We start from the raw sequence: 9,836 nt of genomic DNA, 5'->3' as shown, positions 1-9,836 counted from the left end.
AGTATTGTGAAAACTTGCACATTTGAAGTTTGCAATAATGCAATGGAATGAATGACAAGGAACTTTACCCTATTATTAATAACAAAGTTTCTATTTTTGGTGTTTGGTTCGGCTCAAATTTAAGTAATAAAACAAGTTCGATGTGGACATTAGAGTATTAAGAGGATCTTTCCCAACTACAGATAGATCATGAACGAGTAACAATTCCCAACTACAGAGAGATTAGGAAGAAGTAACAAAACTCGATGAAAACAACCCTACAAGGCACCATGCTCGGAGACGAAAACAACCCTACAAGGCACCATGCTCAGAGACGGAGCTAGGGACAGGCTGGCAAGGACCATGCCCCCACTCCTACCCCACCGCCACCTCCAATGCTCAAAACATCGACACTACATGGTTGTAGTGCTTGTATTGAAAAATTATTCAAATATATAGCATTTGGCTCTTACATTTGATAGCTTATATGATATAATTTTTGGCGCTCTTAATGTTGTAATCCTGGTCAGGAACCGTTCTCGACCGTGCTTGTTGTGGATGCGGCCCACTTGTCATAGAGACACGTCACGTTTTCTTGCAAAAAATTTGTCGTAACCGTGACCGTGAGGAACGTACAAGTACGTACGTGCACACCGTGCACGCTGACAGTAGCCTTTTTGTTTGACAATCGTCTGACTCGTCACTGGTGACTGCGTGCGGTCAAGCTCGAGATGACCAACCGGTGTAATGACAAGGCACAACAAAGGGCTAGCAGTATAGCAGATCGGGTCATTTCTGGTAACCACTGGTCACCTACATTGAGCAGAGCTGCTGATGCTTCTGTTTCAGGATAAGTTGCTTGTAGCTTATGACTTGATACCAGTGCCTTCACCTTTTTCTAGATTGATTGGATGTTACAACGGTTTCCCATCTGCTGGAAACTGTGAAACTAAATGTGTAAAATTATGTTATGTGTGTTACATTTGAAGCTCATTTGTTGTGCTTCGTTTTCTTGTATGGGGAGTCTTGTTAATACGGTATTACTCTTGGGATAATAATATTATTGGCAAACTTACGAAGGAGATATACGAGCTCTTGTGGTTATGTCTTCTATTTCTTGATGAAAGCATATATGTCTTCGTCCAACTTATTCTTTTTAGGCGCTGATAAATATGTTTTCATGTGAAGAAGTCACAAGCGAAAATACCCCTCCGTTCCAAATTGTAGGTTGTTTTAGCTTTTCCTAGATTCATAATTCTTGCTATACATCCAGGCATAGCGTATATCTAAATGCATAGCAAAATTCCATGAATATAAAAAAAAAATCAAAACAACCTATAATTTGGAACACGGAATTTGGAATGGAGTGAGTAGTAATAAATAAACACATTCAGTGTGAGAGCACACGCAAAGTAATCTTTTCGCCTATGGCCTTGTTTAGTTTGGCGAAGTTGGCGCCGCCAAAATCACTATACGGCACTGTAGCATACTGTAGCGTTTCGTTTGTATTTGTGAATTATTGTCCAAATATTGACTAATTAGGCTCAGAAGATTCGTCTCACAAAGTACAACCAAACTGTGCAATTAGTTTTTAATTTCGTCAACATTTAGTACTCCATATATGTACCGCAAGTTTGATGTGATGAGAAATCTTCTTTTTGCATAGAGCCAAAGTTTGAATTCTGGAGGAACTTAACAGGGCTGTGTCTAAGATGGAGGGGGTTTCCAATTTTTCTAGTAACTAATTGACACTAGCGTATAATTAGACCTGAAAGAAACAAAATATCCGATCCGAGCAGCGTTCAAAGAAAATGCTTCCTCCATTGATAATGTGTACGGAGTAGAATCAATCCATCGCCAACATATGCGTGTACGGTGCTGTTGCATCAGCTCGTTTCGCTATCTCCCTATCAATAATGCGAATTTGTGGCTTGTTATTAATACCTGATCCGCTCTAAAACAAAAACGTCGATCGATCGCATTCTTGTAGCACGCACGCCAGACCAAAATGCGGGTGTGCTCGAAAGCTCCGAAGCAACTTCACGTACACTACACAAAGAGCCCATGTATGAAGCCAAATAGACCGCTACGATCACGTCCACTCAAACTCAACTGCAGGCGTCTGTGTTCCTCCTCCCCTTTTGCTTTCGAGGTTGTGCTGGCCGTGTCGGGATCGAGCTCGCACTCTGCGACGCCGGCACGCAACAAATGGAGGCCATGCGCGCGTTGCTGTGTGCCGTCTCATTCATTCGGATAGCACCGATAGCCGCTGTGCTACGCATGCACTGATGCACAGTATAGTGGAGTGTGCACTGGTGCAGGGCTCCGGGCCTCCGGCCTCCGGCTATGCCATAATGTGCGCAGACACAGGTGCCTGCTGAGTTAGGTTGTGCACTTCTATGAACCAGCCTTAGGTCTCTCACGTATTGAGATTTGAGAAAGGACAGGAGAAGGTATGGCGTCACAACGGTTGTCCGATTTTTCAAAGGAAAAAAATCGCAGAACCAAGACTGCTCCCGGTGAGTGTGGCTTTGTACAAAGGATTACTGACTGTTGGGATGGTCAAGGACCTCAAGGTGAATTTCCTATGCAAGGTCCAAATAAAGGACCTGTATCTTATACTGGACCTATATACCGAGGAGCTAACTGGGTTCACGTAGCGGACAGCCGGACACCTGCGCTTAAAGTAGCTGTTCCTATATCTCCGGTCTGATGTAGCCTGAAAACCTCAATCCCTCAGGCCCTCAGCAATTATACCCCGGCCGGCTTGGAATTTTGCCGTTGGGCCATGTTCTATTCCGGAGGGGTCGTCGTCGTCGCAGACCAGCTAGCGGCCGGCGCGCGCGTGTGCGCTGTACAGCAGCAGCAGCCGCTACGGCGGATTGGATAATGTGTGTGGTTGGTGCCGGCCCCCTAATGCCCGGCGCTGAACGCGGCGGCACATCGCGCCCCCGCCCGGCAGCCGCCGTAAGCGGCCACATGCATGACATGAGCCCTGCCCTTTGCCCGGCCAAACGATCACCGGCAAAAGTCGTCGCTGCGTGTGCCTGAGCCAGCGTCGTCTCTGCTTCGCGGAAGAATAAACAGGAACGCCGAGCGCGCCCGGTCGTTGCGTTCGTTGCGGAACGGCCAACCTGCGGTGATATAACTAATGAGCATGCAACTAACGCGAGCACGTCAACGCGACCGATCGAACGCGTGTGGCCGGGCCAGGGCCCTGCATGATTAGCATGTCTGGCTCCGTGTTCTGTACTGGCGTACGTTATCAACAATGTTATCATGACAACACTTAGAGGGCTGATCTCGCGTGGATATATTGAAGTTGTTTGGTTCTTTATGTCATATCAAATATTTAGATACTAATTAGGAGTATTAAACATAGACTAATTACAAAACCAATTGTACAGATGGAGGCTAATTTGCAAGACGAATCTATTAGGCCTAATTAGTCCATGATTTGACAATGTGATGCTACAGTAAACATGTGCTAATGATGGATTAATTAGGCTTAATAGATTCGTCTCGCAAATTTAGCCTCCATCTGTGTAATTAATTTTATAATTAGCTCAAGTTTAGTCCTCCTAATTAGCTTCCGAATATTCGATGTGACATGAATTTTAGTCCGGAGTAAAAATCCAAACAGCCCCATGCACTGTTGTTGAATGCACCTTCGGTACCGGGTCCAAACCTCCCTTTAGTACCGGTTGTACAACCAGTATTGCTATTTCGGTACTCCCTTTAGTACCGGGTCAAATAACCGGTACTAATTTGGGGACCCCACACGGCCACCCCCGCGTCACCGCCGACACCCTTCCTCCTCGTCCCCGCTGACCGCCCTTCCTCCTCGTTATCACTGGACGCCCTTCCTCCTCGTCGGCCAAGCCTGATTCCGGCCCTCGTCCCCGCCGCCCCCGCGTCACCGCCGGCTGCCCTTCATCTTCGTCACCACCAGCCGCCCTTCCTCCTCGTCGGCCGGCCTGGCCCTCGTCCCCGCCGCCTCGCCTCCCCCGTGACCCGTCGCCCAGTTGGCCGCCCTTGCGATGCACTCCGTTGGCCCCCTCATGCCGCCGACCGCCATCGCCCAGAGAGTGAGAAAGAGAGAAAGAGGTGAGGCTGCGCACCTCGTCCTGCCGCGCCGCCACCCCTTAGATCCTGCCGCCCCCGCCGCGCCTCCGTGCTCTCCAACCGCACCAGCTTGTGGATCCGCGCCGCGCTGCAGATCTCCCTGCAGCTCCACGTGCTGTCGCCTGCCACTCCACCTCTGCGCTCCCCCACCGCTGTGATGTCGCCTCACCTCGCCCCGCCACTGCTCCTCACCTGCGTCGCAAGTGAGAGGCGCGTGGAGGGGAGAGGCGAGGGGCAGCCGTGAGGAGAGGGGAGGGGTGCCTGGAATGGGATCCGGTGAGGAGCGGACCGGGGGGGAGGGACCAGGGGAGAAGGAAGAGAGAGGGAGGCCGTTCGGGAGAAATTAAAGATTGAGAGTCACGAGCGGACGAAGAGGAGTGGACGCGTGTGGACTTAAATCCAGTAAAGACCAAATTTCGGATCCGCACCCACCAATTAGTACCGTGTGGAGCCTCCACCCAGTACTAAAGGCTCTCAGGCATATTAGTACCGGTTGGAGGCTTCAACCGGTACTAATCTGTGACCTTAATACCGAGTGAAGCCTCCACCCGGTACTAAAGGGGGTCACGGGTGGCTCCTCAGGGACTAGTTGTTAGGCCTGGTACTAATGCTCGGTCCAATACACAACCGGTACGGAGCTTCAGAACGAATGCTCAGTTTTCCAGCAGTGATACGTACCGTTGACCCGCATATCATAATTAATTCATATCGTCGTCGTGTAATTTGTGTAATCATCGAGGAAGACACCTGGCGTATTAAGTTTGTATAGAAGGCTAGCTAGGAGCCGTTAGATTCATCGCCGGGCAGCATTAATCTGACTGTTTAGGATCACTCGAAATGATTGAGGATGTGGAAGGAAGCTACATGATTACCCTATCATATCGTGACATGAACTTTGAACTTTGAAGTTGAAGGATAGTATAGCTAGACTACTTTTCTTTTTTTTTAAAAAAAAACCTTTGAGATGGCAAGGAATTGAAAATAGTGAAAGGAAACGCATGTAGATGTAGAACCGTCATGGCAGACGCAACGCAGTCAGTGGTGGGAAACAGAAGAAACCAACGACATTAGCACTTGCACTTGTGTGTACGCACGCGACAGGTACATTGCTAGCTGGATTATACTAGAAACGAAGCATAGTAATGGTGTCGATTGATGACAAAAATGTCGTCCTCGTCACACAGTCACATGGGGATCGTCCAGCAACCCACGTCACGACGCGCATGGCCCCTTCCTCCACTGCTCCACATCACCGCCTTCCAACTGCGCATGGCCCCTTCCTCCACTGCTCCACATCACCGCCTTCCAACTGCGCATGGCCCCTTCCTCCACTGCTCCACATCACCACCGCCTTCCAACAGCCCACGCGCCCCGTCACAAACACACGGCCCCGAGCCCCCGACGGTGCCAAGTCCCGTGCCGCGCGGCCGTTTCCATCATCGGAGCGAGACCAAGCCGAGGACGCCTCGCGGCCGTGCCCGGGTCCCCGGCGCCGGCGGGGCGTTGGCTCGCGACTAGCAAGGCATCGCGTCAGCTACATACTACGGTCGCGATCGCGACTCGCGAGAGGCGATGGAGCTCGCGGGTCGCCCGTCGCGGAGCGGCGCGGGTCCGGGGCGATTGGCTGGCCATGTGCCGCCGCGCGCCAAAGCCAGCGGGCAGCGGCCCGGACGACCCAGGCTGCCGGGGCGCACGCGCGCCTTTCGAGCGGAGCCATTGCTACGGATGCCGGCGGGGATCGATGTCGTTCGGTACGGCAGGCAGTCAAGCACCGCTGCTGCTAGCTCGTCACGTCACGGGAGCGCCTCGGGACTTGCGCGCTCCCCCTTTCGCCGAGGCCGAGCAGCTCTGCCGATCTGCCTCTGCCCCCGCTTGGGAGAGTCGGGACTGGGGGTTCGGGACGCCAGCACGGCCTGGTGCTCTGGCCTCTGGCTGCCTGGCTGATTGTCTGCCGGGGGCTATACCTTTAGCGAACGTGCTGAGCACGTTTTTCATTAAGTGAGGGAGAAAGAGTTTACAGAGTTTAGTTAAAATAAAACGAAACCAACTAGTAAGAAACGACCTAAAGAACGAAAAACGACCGAAAAACAGAGAAAAAGAACAGGAGGTACAACATGCGGGACAAGCAGCTCACCGCTGAAACCTAACAGAAGAGAAATTCCTACGAAACCTGCCGAGGCCAAGGTTCTCGCCTCCTCCGGAACGGCGGGAGGCAGCGCAATGGGTTGAAGAGCCGAGCGCTCGTGGATCCTCCTGTTCCTTTCACGCCAGAGCGACCAACTATACGGGGGTGTTTGGATAGCAGGTGCTAAATTTTAGCACCTGTCACATCGGATGTTTGGACACTAATTAGGAGTATTAAACATAGTCTAATTACAAAACTAATTGCACAACCCCTAGGCTAAATCGCGAGACGAATCTATTAAGCCTAATTAATCCATCATTAGCGAATGGTTACTGTAGCACAACATTGTCAAATCATGGACTAATTAGGCTTAATAGATTCGTCTCGCGATTTAGCCTAGGGGTTGTGCAATTAGTTTTGTAATTAGACTATATTTAATACTCCTAATTAGTGTCCAAACATCCGATGTGACATGTGCTAAAATTTAGCACATGCCTCCCAAACACCCCCTAAGGTGTCAAACCTTTTTCGTCGTTCCTTCACAACCCGTTTCCGTGTTTGTAGCCACCAACCTGCAAACATACATTCCTTTTATGGTACCAACATCTGGAGGTTGACATAGGAGGTTGACATAACGAAAGATTCGAAACCATGTCTCCCGACTATGGACGCACCCGGTAAGCAGGTGGTCTAGTGTCTCGACCTCCTGAGCGCATAAGGCGCAATCGTCCCTATCTCGAAGCCCATATCATCGGAGATGGTTGGATGTCCAAGAGCGATCATGTAGAACCAACCAGCCAAAGAAGCGGCACTTACCTGGAGCCTGGACTTTCCAAAGCTGTTGAGCGCCCAGAAGGTGTGACCGGCCCAGGAAAAGTACTTTGTAGGCGGAGGCAGAGAAAAACTATCCTGAAGCCGACCAGCGCCAAATGAATCTATCCGGTGAATGGTTGAGGGGCCAGTCGTGAAGGAGATCCCAGATCTTGAGGTACTGCAGAAGGAGCTGTATCGTGACGGCGTAGGAGATGTCTCGAACCCAGCGCCGGTCCGTCAGTTCCTCCCGTACCGTGCGCTTGTTCCTCACACAGGCCGGCACTGCCCCCCAAAGATTGGGAGCAAGCGCTTGAATGTTGCAACCATTTATCCACCTGTCCAACCAAAACAAGGCTCTGTCGCCCATACTGACCTCAACTGAAAGGGATGCGTTGAAGAATGCAGAGACGAGTTGGTTGTTAGGAAATCGAAAGCCTGCCCAAGTCCTAGCTCCGTCGACATGGCAAGCCACAGCCAACGCATCCTCAGTGCCATACCCATCGCTTAGGTTAGGAATACCAAGATCACCAAAACTTGTAGGCAGGAGACATTGACCCATGCGACCGCACGCTTTCCTCCTGAAGCGACCTTGTTATCGCACCAAAGGAAACCCTGATCAAAGTCTCCATAGTCTTGATGGCTATACCCGTACATACGCAGGCTCAGGTTCACAAAACAAAACGTGTCGCGCCTTGCGGACCCGTATTCTGTTTTCATCCGGCTCATTTCGTAGGTCCGTGGAGGATCAGGGAAGTGAGCGGTAGCAACAGACATCACACTTCCTATTGTGGCGCGCATGGCAGGCAGATCCTGCTGAACATGACCCTCAAGCCATGAACGAATCGAGAGGTCACATGAACGATCCAAGCTCTTCAGAAGGCCGTCAAACAAAAAGAAGCATCGATCCAGCACGCAATGAGTGTTCACGGGACAAAACACCGTACTGATTAGGCCAGCCAGTCAGCGGTTGCTACGTCCAAATCACTAATCTTTTTCCCCCTTATCTGATCTCCTAAACAAATGCAGAATTCCGTTTCTGGCTAACAACTGTATTCCATGTTAAACGAAAGAAGTAGAGGTAACATGAGTTCGAGGCGGCGTCCGAATCCCAGTTCCACGCGGGGGATCATGCCGCGGCCGGTCGGGCATGATAAAAGCGACGTCGCGGGGAGGGAGGGAGAGGGCTTGAAATTTGTCCGCGACTGTGTGTGTTGGGGGGTTGAGCATTTTTGAGCGGGGAAGCAAGCCCACATGCTCAGGCAAATATGCTGTCACGTCACATGGCCGTGCACGAGCCCAGGGGATCGGGGGGCGTGGTGGCCATTGGTGGCCTTGGGCTCCAGCTCATCATCCATTGACGGTGCGACGTCAGGGACGCAGGGTAACACCGGACACCACCACATGTATGTTTGGTGCTACTCCGTCCACTGCAGTAGCGCTAGCGAAGAGGAATACGTTACGGACGCTCCACAGGTCAAGGGTCTTCCAATCATGCGTAGCTGCCGTTTTGTTCTGCTTTGCGACCAATCAAGAGGATTCCGTGACCTCTATTGGCCTCGTATACGTAGGCTGGTTCTCGTAGATTAGGCATCACAGGAGAGGAGGTTGCACGTCTGCCTCTGCGGCGGTGATCAGTATATCATGGTAGAGCCTGGTAGGTGACAACAGAGTTGCAGAGTGATCCTATTGTCTATTGAGTGGCATAGAAATCCCAGCCGCCCATGGGGGTGATTGGTTTGCTGTGTCTAGCCCAACCAGGCTCTTCAGATGCAAGCTGCTGCTGATTGGTTGCCCAAACCAGCCTTTGGGCCTGACTCATGGGGGTGCAAAAGGGGTCTATGCAGATACGAGAGAAATGAGCGTGGCTGGCCGGCTAGGCTCGCGCGCGACCTGTGTAAAAACTAGCTCGCCGTACCCACATGAAGATAACCCATCGCTGTTTCCTTTCATCCCGGCTGAAACGAACCAGCAAATCAATCACGCTAATATCGCATGCGCCGAGCCTGGCCAACCGGCTAACCGGGGAAGCCAACCACCTCCAAGGTGATAAGGTGAAGCTGACTGACATTGCTTCGCCTTTCTCCGGGCGGCAGACGGAGTATGTCTGCATGGAGGATTGCTTGTTCTGCAATTGTACAGCAAGTTGTCGCAGCAGCAGGCGCACACAGTGACACAGGCACACAGCCTCGTGCCCTCGTGGCCAGCAGTGGTCGGTGGAGCCTTCCCTTCAAGAGACATCGAACTTTGGCAACCACCGCGGCACCGGAGTAGAAACTGCTGCTCATCAATGGATTTTTTACAGCTGCAAACCACTTCACCCACTCCGGATTTTCCGTGTTAGGAAACTGACGTTTCGCCTCGAAACAGGGAAATTCACGCTTGAAAATAAGCGATCGACACACATGGTGGTGATTCACAAAGAAAGGGCAAGTTCAGCCTGAGATTTTCAGATGCCACTTGGATGGAAGCACCAGTACTATATCCAGCAGACACACATGATGCATCACATAATCCACGCCTATTTGGCGCACTGAAAGGGCCATGTCGACAGCTGCTTCCCGTCGTGTAGATACGCATACGCATGCCTGGATTGGCGCGCGGATACAATCATGGATGCAAGTACGTACGGCATTTGTCTTTGTACGCGGAACAACGTCTGACTTGCGCACAGCCTTTTTCATGCGCCCGATTGGTACGTCGCCGGCCGAACATTCCCTCGCATGGACAGAGCGGATGGATGGTTCGTAGCTTCGGTTGTTGGCTACGACGTATTTGCCTCCAGCTAATTGCAGTT

This window comes from Setaria viridis, chromosome 5, assembly GCF_005286985.2.
Source record: "Setaria viridis chromosome 5, Setaria_viridis_v4.0, whole genome shotgun sequence".
Classification (NCBI taxonomy): domain Eukaryota; kingdom Viridiplantae; phylum Streptophyta; class Magnoliopsida; order Poales; family Poaceae; genus Setaria; species Setaria viridis.
Note: the sequence above shows the minus strand (reverse complement) of the source record.